This window comes from Phalacrocorax carbo, chromosome 2, assembly GCF_963921805.1.
Source record: "Phalacrocorax carbo chromosome 2, bPhaCar2.1, whole genome shotgun sequence".
In the NCBI taxonomy this organism is placed as follows: domain Eukaryota; kingdom Metazoa; phylum Chordata; class Aves; order Suliformes; family Phalacrocoracidae; genus Phalacrocorax; species Phalacrocorax carbo.
This window is the reverse complement of record NC_087514.1, coordinates 16,229,758-16,245,593: the sequence shown is the minus strand read 5'-3', so window position 1 is coordinate 16,245,593 and position 15,836 is coordinate 16,229,758.

Sequence of the window (15,836 nt, the reverse complement as noted above, 5' to 3'; positions counted from 1 at the left end):
GCAGGGAGGGCAGTCTACGTAGGGGTACTTAGTCCAGAAGGTCTGGAGGGAGGATGCAGGGTGACATCCACACGAGGGGCTTTCTGTGTGCCACGAACATTTTGACGGACATTTTATACTGGAATAACAAATTCAGAGTTGTGGATATATTAAAAAGAAAAGTGTCGCGTGGAATATCCTCTCCCAAAGTCAGACAGGCCAGGAGAGCACTGCCTGGCTGTTTGCTGGTGGGAGCAAGTGCATGGGGAGGGGAAAGAGCAGTTTTTCTGGGGGAAGTGGGCTCCTCTTTGTATCACTTCTTTTGCACCTCATGGAAAGAGTCTTTATTGCTCTCTGGGAAGTTTCTAGCTTTTGTGGTGTTCGCAGAGAACAGTTAACTCGTAACCGCTGGCAGCAGCTGAGCACGAAGAGGCCATGTTAAAGAGGAACCGTTGAGAACTCTCTAAATTGCATTTCCTCAAAATGAAACAGGATGGGATTACAACGTCTCCTTGGCATGGGCCTAAAACCAAAATGATTCTTCACTGACTAAATAATTTCATGCGCTGGTTAGACTACAGCCTGCAGCCTGAGATGGAAAGGAAGCTGGCTTTTCCCTAAATTCTATCCCTTGCTCTCACGAGAGCTTGAAGCAGGGCTAACACAAAGTAATTCCTTCCATTGCCAACCTTGGACTCAATCTGATTACTCGCTGCATTAATTTAGTGATTCCGTGATTTGAACCCATTGGTTTATTGATTTAGTCTTAACAGGAACCCTGATGCAATCACGGGATTGTTCCATTTTTAATTAACATAGCAAAACTGTAGCAGATTAACCCTTGCTGCCTTGAGAGTGAACTCCCTTGCTTATTCTTTTCAATAAAACCCATTTCAATAAAATCCACCACAACCGTTTATTCTGTCAGACTGCTCTGTGGGTCAGAAGCCCAAGTGTGCATGTAATTTAGAATAAGGTATTTCTGGGCGTCTTGATTCTTCCTTCAGATTAGTATGAATCCCTCATATAATACATGGAGAGTGAGAGCGGCACAGAAGGGAGCATGGAAAACAAAGCAGAGCTGGGGAAAAAGACCTGTTTTCTTATACTACTTATTTTCCAGAAACATGCTATTGATTCACATCATTATTTCTAATTGAACTAGTGACAGGTAGAAAAGGTTCAGAAATATGATTTAGGCATGGGCAAAATAACTGTTCTTACTGGTAGATGGATTTCCAGGTGTCAGACTATTCACTAGGGTGGCTTTAAATAATGGTCATAGTTCATATTTGTACGGTACCTTACAGTCCGCTCTGCCTTCTGTCATGCTTGATAAGGAAATAGTCCACTTACTGTATTGAAATTTCAACTGCAAGCCTCTTGAGAGAGTAATCATACATTTTTAGGGCATTTTCCATTCCGGCTATCTGGTGCTATTATTGAACTTTTCAGCTAGTTGCCCATGCTTTTTGCAGCATGATCATACCTTTTATTTCCTTCTTAGCACTCTTTCTGTTAGCTGTTGCTCACAGAAATCTCCAATACTGGATGCCCAGCTACAAAGTAAGGCTGCACAGTCGAGGCCTATGGACCTTTTTTCTTACTGTCCCTGCATCTTAAATGGGGAGCTCCTATACTTACTGTGTGCATCCTTCTGGCATTCTCAGAAAGATGCTGGTTTTCTCCTTCAGTTTCCTTGGCCCTACAAGTATCATATTTACGTTTGGTTTGGATAAACCAGAGCCAAAACAACTCACCATAGGCTGAAAACATGAGTCTGTAGATGAAAAGCTCTATAAGTTTGTTCTCAGATTTGATTTTCTGAATCAAGCAATGCATAGAAAGCAGAGGGATAATAGGTGTATTGTTTGCCTAGAAAAAATAGGATATCTATAAATGAAAAGATGGGTAAGAAACAACCAGAAATTACCAGAATGTTGATGCAGCTCAATTTCAGTCTCCAAAACTGCAAGCAAGAAAAGGAACTGCATTTCAATGACTTGTAAAAGAAACTGGGGTATTGACTACAACAAGCTTGAAGCTGCTCTAATGGAATCATTCCGTCAGATGTGTGCAAACAGCTGGAAGGGGAAAACAGCTGGTGTAAAGACCCTGGGCTAAATTGCTTACCAGAGTAACAGAAACTGCAGAAATACATCAAATTTGTTCAAGTTTCAAGGAGAAAGACAGCTGCTGACCACACTAGTGCAAGGAAAAGGTGGCTGCCAAAAAAAATCAAAGGTTATGAGCCATGAAATGTCCCCGGCATCAACAAAACAGATCCTCTCTTGTCAGCAGCTCTTGCTGGGACTTTTGCCACTTCTGGGATCTTGAAGAATGGAGGGAAATCAGTGGCTGGAGGTTTCTCCGAGCTGGTCCTGCACATTCACACAGAAGGGAGCCTCCACTGATGACAAGGCTGCTCCAAGCAAGCCCCTGCTGGTCCTGCTGTCATGGCTGGGATGCACTGGGGACTCCTGGTACCTGCCCTGGGACCCCGCTGGGACAGTGGGTGATGGGAAGGGAAGGTGGCTTTGATCAGCCCATGGCATGGTTTGCCAGAACTGGAGGCAGCGGCCCCAAGGCTTTTGTTTTTCTGTATTTAATGTGTTATTGCAATGCTGTCAATATCTGAGCTAATTTTTGATGCAGAACGAGTCCATCTGCTCCCTACTAATGGAAATATTTCATTTATCGTCATGCTTTTTCCAGTTTTCAAACTTATGCTGCTGAGCGAGCTCAAAGATAATCCCATGCATCTTGTGAGTGGGACAGAGCAAACAGAAAGGCCACAGCACTGCTAGCTCACCCACTCATCCCTTCACAAATCCATGCTTTCCTGATAAAGTGTTTTACAAACTAATATTGTACACCAAAAAGATTAATTTTTTGAAATGAAGGAAGCAGCTGGGTCACAGCTTGGTGTGCAGTGGGTGAACAGTAACTGGAAAATAACCTGCTTAATATCAAATACAATGGGAACTTTACAGCATGTTGTAGGAGACACTTGGTTACTTTAAACCTTTCACAATGGACCACCCTCAGTCTGTTCACACACACACGCACGAGTAAATTAGGTGATACTTAATTTTCTATATCTCCCATGGAAGAGTAAGAGGCTGCGTCAACTCAGCCAGAAGAAATGTGATTCCCGAGTGCCCACAGTTTCAGTTCAAAGCTCAGATCAATAAGGTATTCCTGTGCCTTAGAATAAAGACTTGTAAATATGTACTTGCCACCTGATTCTCTTTGTAGTATAACCAGGGGGTATGTCTCAACAAGTGATAATTGGAAAACAACCACATGTGAGAAATCACCTTCCTTCAGCAAGGAGACAGCCAAAAATAGAACTGAGCAGATCACAGCCCAGGGCGCTCCAGGATCTTTCCACATGAATGAGAGCAAGTGGAAATGAAATGGCAAAATCAGAGCTGATGACAGCCTGCCTGCCTGCTAGATGTGACCTGCAAATGGATTTTAAAACATTCCCAACTACTGTCACAATTCAGGCTGCATATCCTTGTTACCTGTGCACAGAGGGACATTTTAGAGGGAAATGGGTGGCTTTTTTTCTGCCTGTACATCTTAGTCAGTGTGAGGTATCCCTAAACTCCTTGGCTTCGTCTGTGGTATCTGCTATGCATCTTTCTGTGCCAAGCACTCCTGTTTCAAGTTCAGCAAAACATTTTAGGAATAATGAAACTGCCATTTCCATCAGATGTGAATGCTGTGCCAGCCCTGGCTTGGTGCTAGGAGGCAGGATCTGTTGTGCAGGTTGGACCTTGGCAGGAGGAGGTGGGCAAGACGTGTTTCAAGAAGGTAGTGGGCTTTTAAGAGCAGGAGACAAAACCCAGGGTCTATTCAGTCTTGTATCCTGCTTTCAACAACAGCCAGGGCTGGGTGCCTGCAGGTTTTGGTAGGACAAGATATCCCAGATATCTGGGAGTCCTTCCAAGAATGTGTCTGGTCACCAGACTGACCACTACACAGGTCAGGTGTCTGTGCATCAGGGTATCTTATTCAACATCAAGAGCAGTTTCTTTTTGCTTCTGATAAGGTGGGGGGAGAATAAGATACACTCAGAGGGCATCAGAGAGCCTCACCTTACTGAGGTTGCTGCCATATCTGGATGGAAGCGTTGTCCAAGGAAGACACAATTTTGTCTACGATTATTTTAAGGAGGGTTGGAACACCCCATCTGAATTCTGGCTCTTTGATGGCAGCTACATCCATTTTCTACAAGAGATTTTTTTCAAGGTACCTGTTGAGCAGGGCAGTCTGATTAGAATAAATCCAAATTGCAGGTTTCAAGGACAGGCTTCCATTATGGCACGTGCCCTCCTCTCCTGCCTTCACCATGCCAAACACCTTGAGAGGAGTATGACCATGAATATTTTAACTGGGCATGGAAACAACTAGCAAACAACTGCTGCAACAGGACAACAAAACAGGAAAAGGAAAGAACAGACTAGTGATCAGTATCAAACTGTGATGTTCACCTAGTGACCGATCCTCTTCCTAACTCACTTCAGCCAGCGAGCAGCTTGTGCTGAGACAGGCAGTTTGGCCACATCTCTCTTGAACCCCGAAAGTCACCATTGCTTCCATCTGCCTTGTTCAATCTGCAAAAAATTAAGGGGCTATTTTCCTTCTCTGGACCACAGTTTTAACTGCACTGGCCGTTCATAGTGTTTGGCAGGTTTGCATTTCAGGGGCAGGAGGTACTTCTCTGTGCTCCTGTCTCCCATAGTGGTCACAGGGTGGGTGGTGGGTCAGATGAGGAGGGCTGTGCTCGGACTCCCGCCTCCCCTGCCAGCTAAAGCAAAAGGCAGCACGTAAATTAACTGACTGAATTGGCCAGTGGCCTCATAATGATAATGTATGAATGTTATTTGTGTTCTCTCAGCATAAGGAATAAGGACACAGTGAAGTAGTGGCCGACGGCAGCCCAGCACAGTCCTCTGGGGTGACCACAGCGCTTGGTTGCAGAGGGCCACATCTTCCCATGAGGTGATGAAGACCACCTTTCCACAACACCACTTCTGTTTGCTACAATGCTGGTGGTGGGCAAGAGTGAGCAGTAACACAGCAATGGCACAGCGCCAGCTCCCATGGGATCCGATCGCCAGCATTTCTGGCCAAGGCCGTGGTGTGTCCCCCCCAGACAGCCCAGCTCCATGGTCCCAAACACCAGGACTGAAGCTCTGATTTCATTGAAATCCATTAGGAAATTTCCACTTGCTTCAACAGCACTGGCATTTAGGCCAATCTTTGCTTCATGTGACAAGATGCCACACTTTCCCAGGGTGATTTCTTTTTGCCCATGTAGCAAAGTTTCCACTAGTATTGGTTAGACTTTCACCTGCTTTTGGCCTAGAGCAGGTGAGATCCCCTTACCTAGATGAAGAGAATGAAACCTTTGTCCTGTAGTTTGAATTGAACAAAGGAAAAGAAAAAGAAATAGAGGAGGACAGAGCCACAGCTGAGGAGGGTAGGACACCTGAAATGAGAAAGTCCCGAGGAGATGGAGTATTAGAAAGACAGTAGGTCAAAACTGCACAATGAATTTATCACCCGGCTCTGTTATTGTTTACATAGCTGTGTCATCCATCACAAGGATGTTTTCTCAAAATAAGTGAAGTATAGGGCAAACTGCCCTTACAGTTACATGCACGTACAGGAGTAAAATACTTTATCATACTTTTTGCTAGAAATTTCCAAGTATGCTAAGAACACAAGGAGATTTTTTTTCTGATTCCATTTACTGTAGGAACATTCTTTTCTCCTGTTTTGTAATAACCCTGCTCTGAAGGTGGGACGTCAGTTGGATTCATTATACTTCATTTATCAAGTCTGCAAAGAAACACAGAAGACACGCCTCAAGGGATGGGAAGTTCTGATACTTAGAGAAATAAAATTTAATACCTACTTTGCTGGTGTAATGGAAAATTTTATTACTTTCAGAAATACATTTCAAGTTGGGAGACAAAGGTTTTAGGCAGATCTTTCAGAGAAAATTGTGTTTTATTGAAAATGGATATAAAAATAGATTAAGTCTCTTCCCATACATTAATGCAACATACTTTATTCTGCTTCAAGAAGTCTGGCCAGCTTGTGAAAGATGTGAGCTTGTATAACTGATAGTCAAGTTTATCAGGGGACCTCCTACAGGTAAGCCCAGTGTTTACATGAAAGCGTCCTGAACACTGGGAATTGTCTGTAAAACCAGACAGAAGAAAACGAAACTAGGCAATTAAAAAATCCATAGTAACTGCACAAATACATATGACAAACACCTGGGCGAAAATCTCAAAAGCATATATATATATATAAAATATAGCAGCAGTAACTTCAGCAGACAAACTGGAACTGGTGTCTAGGAGACATAAGCACAGTTTTGTCTTCTGCTTTTCTGGCAATACCTAGATAGAATCATTAAGGTTGGAAAAGACCTCTAGGATCATCGAGTCCAACAATACCTTATCTCCTAAACCACGCGCTGAAGTGCCGCGTCTACACATCCTTTAAATACCTCCAGGGATGGCGACTCCACCACCTCTCTGGGCAGCCTGTTCCAGTGCCTGACCACAATTTCAGTAAAGAAATTTTCCCTAATATCCAATCTAAACCTCCCCTGACGCAGTTTGAGGCCATTTCCTCCTCTCCTATCGCTAGTAACTTGGGAGAAGAGACCAACACCCACCTCGCTACAACCTCCTTTCAGGCAGTTGTAGAGAGAGATAAGGTCTCCCCTCAGCCTCCTCTTCTCCAGGCTAAACAACCCCAGTTCCCTCAGCCGCTCCTCATAAGACCTGCTCTCCAGACCCTTCACCAGCTTCGTTGCCCTTCTCTGGACACGCTCCAGCACCTCGGTGTCCTTCTTGTCCTGAGGGGCCCAAAACTGAACACAGTATTTGAGGTGGGGCCTCACCAGTGCCGAGTACAGGGACACGATCACTGCCCTGCTCCTGCTGGCCACACTATTTCTGATACAAGTCAGGATGCTGTTGGCCTTCTTGGCCACCTGGGCACACTGCTGGCTCACGTTCAGCCAGCTGTCAGCCAACACCCCCAAGTCCTTCGCCGCCAGGCAGCTCTCCAGCCACTCTTCCCCAAGCCTGTAGCGTTGCATGGGCTTGTTGTGACCCAAGTGCAGGACCCGGCACTTGGCCTTGTTAAGCCTCATACAACTGACCTCAGCCCACCAATCCAGCCGGTCCCAATCCCTCTGCAGAGCCTTCAATCAGCTAAGATCTGATACCATTGCCTGAAAGTTAACATCTCAGAGTAAAATGCCATCTACTGGTGTTAACACCCTTCATAAGAGGGCAGGACTTCACCAATGAACTTCAGCTGTGGTGAGTCTCTTACTTAGACAGGACTCTCATCACCAAGAGGGGCAGAGATACCCATTGCAGTGCCATGAAGGGATGCAAAGGTAGGTCCAGCACAACCCTGTGTTGGGCTGTAATTGGCACCACTGCTAAGGAGGTTGGCTGTCCTGGATGCTGCTCTGGGACTTGACAAAGTGCATCAGACCTGCCTGAGCCTCCAGGAACAAACAGATTGAGAAATCACAGCCTCCAGAAAAAGAAAATTATCTCTTTCTGAAGGATGACAGGGAGTGATACTGTTGTTAATCTGGTGCCATAAAAAAAAAAAAAAAGCCTAAGAAGCTCCTTGACTGTGGGAAAATTGTTGTTGTGCCCCAGAATTCTTCTGAACAAATCTATTCTGCCATGTGTTCCCAATGGTCGCCAGTACAAACTCCTCTGCCCAATTTGCCCCAGCCCCAGTGTATGCCAACGCCACTGCCTGTGTCTCCATCCTTCAGGACAGTCAGCATCTTCCCATAGACATGGGCAGTGCATAAATGACTCGCTGCTCAGGAGGTTTCCTGACACAGCTGTATTGGAGTGGGCTATCTTCCTTCCTGCTGCTTCTCTTAGGACCAAAAGCACAGGTTCTTCCATATGTCCCTATGTTCCAGCCAACTGATAGTGTTTTGTACCAGGGAACAGGCTGGGCATGGACCTAGATTAGCAAACAACACTCATGCACACTTTCAACTTGATGGTCAATCTGAAAAAGTGGAATGTCATTTGAACGCTGCTTCCATTGCATGTACGAGGGGAAACTAGAAACAAAGTGATTCATACGGGGGGAAATGCAGGAGAGAACTCTTTTATGCTACTGGAGCTTGATTTGTGATGCTTCACTAAACTAAGTGTGGCTGTTGATAGCAGATCTGTGCCAGAAGTGCCCTGGGATGGGAATTTATTGGAGTGGAGAGAGAGCAATTGCCAGAAAGGGTGGGAATAATAATCCTCCAAGGACTTTTCTTGTAAAGAACATTCCCTGATGGGCTGGTTCCTAAGTGGAAAATTTTAAATGAGTTTTTATATCCTCTGTCTATGATAGTTAGTTCTTACAGGTTGGTTTTCTCAGTTGAGTAGTTTGGGTGATTCCCTTTGCTAGCTGTGATTACCCCCAGGGCAGCTGGCTTGGCCCTTCCTAGGAGGTTTGTGCTCTCGTGCTGATCATCTACCTCAAGCCTCCTAAAACCTTCTGAAACCTCCCCTTGCTCAGGAGCAGTCCTTCCCCACCCCGCCTGGATGTAAATGCCACTCTGAGAAGCGCAGCTCTTTCAATAGGAAGCTGGTGTCTCCCAGAGTTGCCACCACTTTTTGAGTGTGTGGATGACCTTGGCTTCTGGGATTTCATATGAAGGCTCAAAAAAAGCTAGTTAACCTAAATCCAAATCAAGAAGGAACTGGACAATTACTTTCAAAGTTTTGCCACATATCTAAATTACACAGGAGCATTGTTAAGATGTGGTCTGATTCTGACTAGCAGGGTGCAGGGACCCACAAAGCCTCTTCTGCCTAGAAGACCTTTCAGAATTGAGGATAGAAGAGGAAAGGTACAGGAAGAGTCCCAAAATCTGTTTTCTGTACAACTAAACTTCTCCATGGCAAAGCAAGCATATGGTATGAATGCAGAAACTCATTAGTGCAGACCTTTGGGAGACATCACGATTAAGCAAAACAGAGCCAGATGAACATTTGAGAGAAACAACAAATTGCCAACACTGGAGAAAAATAACAGCACCAAGTGACTACAGTTGCAGACTCATGAAAAGAATATTCAGGAATGTGATTTCTGAGAAAGACCTTCCAAGAAAGGTTTCTGGCTCTGTGAGACCAAGCCAGGCATGGAGGGAGTGGTTAGCTCAGTCCTCAGGGGCGGTGCAGGCAGATATTTAGGTTGGTAGCGGATAACTGATGACATTTTTCTATGGACAATTTCCATCTCATATTACTTTAAATATTTCAATCATTTAAGATCTTTCCCTGGACTGCTTAGGTTCTTGGTCCTTCTTTTACAGTGAGGTCCTCTAAAATTAAAATATCAGTACAGAAATGCCATGAATACAAGTTTCCTTCTCCTCCAGAAGGAAATATGGAGTCACAATGGAAGATAAATACATGTGACCTCACACCCATCCTTCAATCAACAAGGACTTTAACTCCTTTAAATCTTTTCTTCTTGGCCTTTCGCCCACCATTCCATGGCTTTCATCGAGAACTCATACCTACTAGACTTCATTGTGCTTCTAAACCCTAAGCCTGAAAAAGAAGATCCAATTTATCTGATTGGAGGAAAACAGTATGGAGAAATTACAGTTTGTAAGGGATTATTTAAAAAGCTAGCTACTTCTACTACATTTAACTGGGATCTAGAAGCTCTTTATAGAAGGATGTGTTTTGAACACGTGCAGAATATGTGTTGTAGTGATGATTTGTCGAACTATGAGCCAATTAGTTCTGCAATCAAACTTCATAAACTTAGTGCCTCACTGCTACCTGTACATTTTGGTTAAACTGGATTTCTCTATCCTGTGTTCGGAACATAATTATTGCGGACAGCATTGTTTAGAAGCTGCAGCTTTCAAATAACATATGGGTTTTGTAGCAGGCTAGACAATGACCTTAAAGCCAGTCCCAAATTTATTGTAACATTTTAAGTTACCTCTGTGGATTTAAAACCTGGTGCTAACTTGGTTTCTCTCTCCATTGGAATATGTGGAAGAGAGTCATGGATGAGCATTCATTACTCACATCTGTGTAACATTCAGGTGAAACCAGCTTGATTTCTACTTAAATGTTGCATTGTTTTCACATTCCTACTATAAAGCATAAAGACATCTTTTTTTGTCCCTCACCATGGGTCTTGTCCTGTCTTACCCAAGTGATAAAGACCCAACTGCGCATCAGTGTCTTGGGTGCAAGGACTCTGCCCTAACTGTGAGGCTCCCAGTGAGAGATGCTCTCTCCACCTTACTCCTCCCCTCTGCCTCTGGCAGGCCGTGCTGTGACAGGGGTCAGAGTGTGGCTTTCTTCTGCAGCTGCGATGTGCTTCAGGTGATGAGATGTAGGAGTGCAATGGCAGGGCACACACCTCAGTCATCTTCAGGGGGTTCTCTTACATGGGCTTCCCCCTGGTTAGCCACGATCGGGTTTTCTAGTAGGAAAGGCTGGGAAATTCCTCTACTGGAGAGGAAGAAGAGCAAGCGCTTGGAAGGCCAGGTGACTGGCCAAGAGTTGTTCACGGAGGTGTGTTTACACACATGTCCTTGCATAGTGCATCCCTGGTGAAAATGTCGGCTCCTACAGAGGAGGCAAACCCCAGGTCCAAGGCTGCCAGGGAGCTCTTGGCAGCTCACTGCTGAGTTCCAGACTGCAGCATAAGAGCATCCCTTTTCCCTTTGGGCAGAAGAACACTCAGGCCAAGGTTTTTCCCTGTGTATTCAGAAATTATGTGTGTGTAACTTTGTCACATCCTTGTGCTGGCTCCTGGAATAACATTCAGGTAGGCGTCACGTTACAGAAGCAGCTGAACTGCAGGCCCTGGCTCTCATCCTGCTGAATCCACCTCCACAGCTGGCAGACCTTATGCCTCCACCTCGTTTGTGATGAAAACCCACAGTCCTCTCACTTTTAGTCCAGCCTTAGGCTCCACTATACGTATGCCCAGCACATCTGGCTGGATTTGCTACTCGCTGTATTTCCCTCGGGCGTGAATGATCTGCACATCACTGAACCAGAAGGGCCTTTTCATAACAGAAACAGTGTTACTGAGTCATAAGAACAAAGTTTGCCATAAATGCAAATGATTTTAGGTAGGGATATATGTGTACTTGTCTAGCTAGACCTACTGCCCCTCTCTGAGGTAGGCTTAGCCTCCTCCTCTGCAGGCTCTGCATGTTGGGAGTGATCTGCATCTGCCCTCCGGGGAGCAGCTCTTGGCGATCAGGGCAGGGAGTACGAGCTGCATCGAAAACTTCCTCCGCAGTTTTGTGCACCAGAGACTGAGCCGCTTGCTCTGTTGTGCCTCATCAAAAGCAGCTCGCCGGTAATCAGTAAAACCTGTCGAACATCTGCAGCGCTCTGATGGTCACGTCACCCCTGCCAAGGGAACGGCGCAAGTGAGACGAGAATGTCGGTGGCTTTGCTGCTGACGTGAAGGATGGTTTAAGTATTCACGGTACATTCCTCTCACACGCGGCGGGTCCGCTCTCCTTGGGTTGGTTTTAAACCTTTTTAGTATTAGGGCTATCTGCTCAGCTCTGACCATCGCCTCCCCGCAATTCCACAGGCTTGGTGGCGAAGGCGACCGAGATGCCAGCCCCGATTCACACTGCGGGGAGCAGCCTGCCACAATTAACGAACTGGAACTGCTTCTGACAGATGTGAAGATGAAACTTAGCACTGGAAGCACCCAGTGTCTTCCGCACTTATTTCAGTCTTGAGAAATGATCAAGGAAAACCTGCAGCTTGGGTTGCTAAGTAGCTGCCACCATAACAAACCTTTTCATGCCTTTTCTGGCTCATTGCTGCCTCCCTCAGCATCATCAAGACTAGCTACAAGTTTGCATTCACGTAATTACAAAATACAAAACGGTACATTTAGTTTATTTTCAGGGTCTCTCATCGGTTACTTGACCAATCAGAAAAACATTCCTAAATTAAGCATCAAATTTGACTTTTGAAGCCAAATGCTAAGCTGCTGCTTCTATTTTTTTTCTCACAACACTGACTGTGGTTTCTTATTCCTTAAGCATCAACATTTCTTTTGTCTTGGAGATTAGTCCCATAGTCAAGGAATATGAGAAGCAGCTTAATTTGTACAAAAACAAATTTAGCTGAACTCTTCTGCAGAAATGCTCAGTGGTGGAACAGTTTATGGTATCCCAATCCCTTCATTTCAGAGCTAAATGCACTGCAATGTGTGGTACATGCTGCCTGTGAAGCGCACGTTGACTCTAATTCTGGCTTACTCTCAAGTAATGCGAGCACTGGATATATTAACTTTCACAAAATGAACAGAAAGCCAGTGCAGACACATCCTCTGGCGGAGGCTGGACTTGAGCTCTGTCACAGAAATACCCAATTTGAGGGAGAACATTCAACTTGTGCCTTGGAAAAGCAGAATATTAATACTGGTGTGCAAGATGACGGTAAACACGCCGATCCACCAGTTTTAGCCAGTGCTGGGACTCCTGAATTCAAACAGCATTTTGATGAATAACTTTCTTAGACTGATTTAACACACATGTAAAGTTGGCACAGCCATCCGAAAAAGCAATCCTCACCTCTTCTCTATTCTCCTGCCTGGTGCTTCTTGTGTTATGCTGGCACAAGTTTCTGTATGGCTGCCCAGCGTGCGGGGTGTAGGAATTGCTCCAGCTGGAGGAAAAGAAACATGTTTTTTTTTGGTGGGTTTTACCCTGAATTAGGTCCCACCATCCCCAAACCTAGATAACTAAATTGTGCAAGTAATTGCCAGCGCTACCTGGGCACTGCAAGGCAGGGAAGGGGAAAGCACTCCAGGTAAGTAGCAGAACAGTTTAATTTAGAGGAGAGCCTTGCGTGGAGAACACCGCTGGCTTTAAACGCCCATCTGCTCTAGAAGGATGCAAAGTGTCATGAGCCACTCTGTGTTTCTCGTTGCATGTATTCTCGATCAATATCAAACAATATTTATAAACATCAACGATTAAAGGTCAACCACACAGCCCTCAATTATTTGGTGTTAGTTTCAGGCTATGTTATAACAGTTAATGTTTTTATTGAAAACAAAAGTTGGGCAAACAAGAAAAAGCAGGGGTCTGGGGAAGGGAGAACATGTAGAGACCTAGCTCATGACAGCCAAACTGCTTGTGTTCTTCCTGGCTGCTGGGGAATAGCTCGGGCCAAATGAAATTGGAGGGCGTGTTCTCCCAGAAAGTTTCTGGCACTTTATTCTACTTATAACACAACATTAACATTAGTGTTTGGCTAATATGAATATTTTCTCCTAGCTGAGTTTTTGGATTTTTTTTGGACTCTGCATGAAAATGTTTTGAACTAAAACAAATGTAAAAACAGCTCCTGTGAGGATAATAAGTGAAAACCTTCCCTTTTTCTATCTCCTGTTCTTGCCTTTCCAGTGGCTTTATCAGATGTTAGCAAGAAATGCAGAGAGCATTGTTCGTTCTTCCTTGTGTGTTGGGACAATCTGTTTCCTGGTCCTTTAGCTTTTCTATATATTTGTCTTGCAGAAGTTCACAGTATATAGCCTAGCCAATTCTTGTAGTTATAACAAAGAAAAATCTTTGAAAAAGCACAAGCAGGAACATGAAAGACACTTGAGGAAATATGTTGCACAAGTAGCGGACACTTGAGAGCTTGGAAACAGGAAAACTTACCAGAACCCCACTCCCACCTGCCCCCCCCCCACCCCGCCCCAAAAAAGTGATCTCGCTGCGTACCACCACGCAGACGCAGGTGGCAGTGGGATGGCAACAGGGAGCGGAGAATAACCCTGGTGTCATGGTTTTAGCTGGGACAGAGTTAATTTTCTTCACTGCAGCTGGGATAGTGCTGTGCTTTGGACTTAGTATGAAAACAATGTTGATAACACACCAATGTTTTGGCTGTTGCTGGGCAGTGCTTGTACTGGTCAAGGACTTTTCCAGCTTCCCAGGCTCTGCCAGGTGCACAAGAAGCCAGGAGGGGAGGGGGCACAGCTAAAGCAGATTCAAACTGGCCAAAGGGATATTCCATATGATGTAACGTCATGCCCAGTATGTTACCTGGGAGGGGCTGGCCGGGGGAGGGAGGCAGCAATCGTGGCTTGGGGACGGGCAGCGTCGGTCAGCAGGTGGTGAGCGGCTGTATCGCTTGTGTTTCTGTTTTTTTTCCCCTTTTTTCCCTTTTCCTTTTTATAGTATTCTCATTCTTATTATTATCATAATGAATATTATCAATATTATTTTATTCTAATTATTAAACTGTTTTTCTCTCAACCCACAAGTTTTCTTATTGTTTGCTTTTGCTCTTCCGATTCTCTCCCCCATCCCACAGGGCTGCGCGGTGCTTAGTTGCCGACTGGGGCTGAACCACGACAGCTGGGAAGTTTGACATCCTTTATCTGCAGGTGTAGGAGCACATTAGCTGCAAAGACCGAAGCAGACAAGGCAATGCAGCATTTACGAAAGATGGGCACAGCTCAACTTCCATAACACCGTATCCTTGACCCTCCAACAAAATCCCTGAAGCAAAGCTGCACGTTACAGCTGCCAGTTCAGCTGCTAACCAAGGTGGTTTAAAATCCTGAAGTGTGAGTTCCAGCAGATACCTTCGGCCAGTACTTTTAGCTAAGTCAGAACCTGCCTTATAAAATGTCTTGTGAATTATGGAGAGTCCTCTACTCATACCCTCCCCAGAAGGGGAGAGTTATTTAATCTACAGATGTAGATAACATTACCTGCCTGACTTCCTCCCTTCCGCTCCAGTTGGAATGAGAACAGAGCTCTCTCGAGGGAGAGCTGGAGCAGTACGTCTTCAAGGTGGTCAGACATGCAGGGCAGGAATTCATTCAACAACTCAACCTCCTTGCAGGAATATTTCCTTAGATTCATTAACTGTTTTCCTTTTCACCCACCAAAACGGAGTAATTTGGAAAGCAGGGCATGCATAGGAGTCACTGATGTAAATGCTTAAGACTTGCAGACAGAACAAACCTGTTGCCAGTGGGGTAGACAGCGCACGGAGCGGTATTCACAGCAGTTCCTTCCCCTCACTGATGCCGTGTAACACTATAGCCAGAGACACTAGAGACATTCCAGCCTGAACGGTAAAGCAGCAAGGAATACATTTTACAGTAATGTTATCGATCAAATCTAAATCCCTCACAAGAAGACTGGTGTCTGAGAAGTAGATGGTGTTACTCACTGAACTGCTAGGAAAATAATGGCTTCTTATCTAGTAAAAACTAACCGAATGCTTATGGTTAATTCCTTTAAAACCCTTTAGACATCTATTTGAAGAACTATAATATAATGCAGATTCTGAACTGTTTTTTAAGTGCTCCAGTATCTTTGTAAAGAACAGCAGTCAAAGGGAAAACAGAATAAATACTGTGCAACAGATCGCCTTTCTGCATCTCATCATCTGTCTGCACAGTAACAGAGCAGGGAAATACACTACTTTTAGATACAGAGATGGATACATGTATAGAGAAACGCTTTGTCGATCACCATTCCTAGACCTCAATCCGCAGCTGATCAGTGCATTACTGCGAAGCCTGCCTTCCCAGAACGGTAAGCCTGTCGGTACGACCTGCAGGCCGTGTCCTGCACTAGTAACAAATCCTGTACGTTATAAAGCAGAGCTTGCATTCATTGCCTGATTATATTTAGCGTCACCAGGAGTATACATTTGTGCAAAACCAACTTGTCATGAGTGCTGATCACAGTCGTGTAACAAAGAGCGAAACTGACGATAAAAATGTCCTAGATTGTTGATATA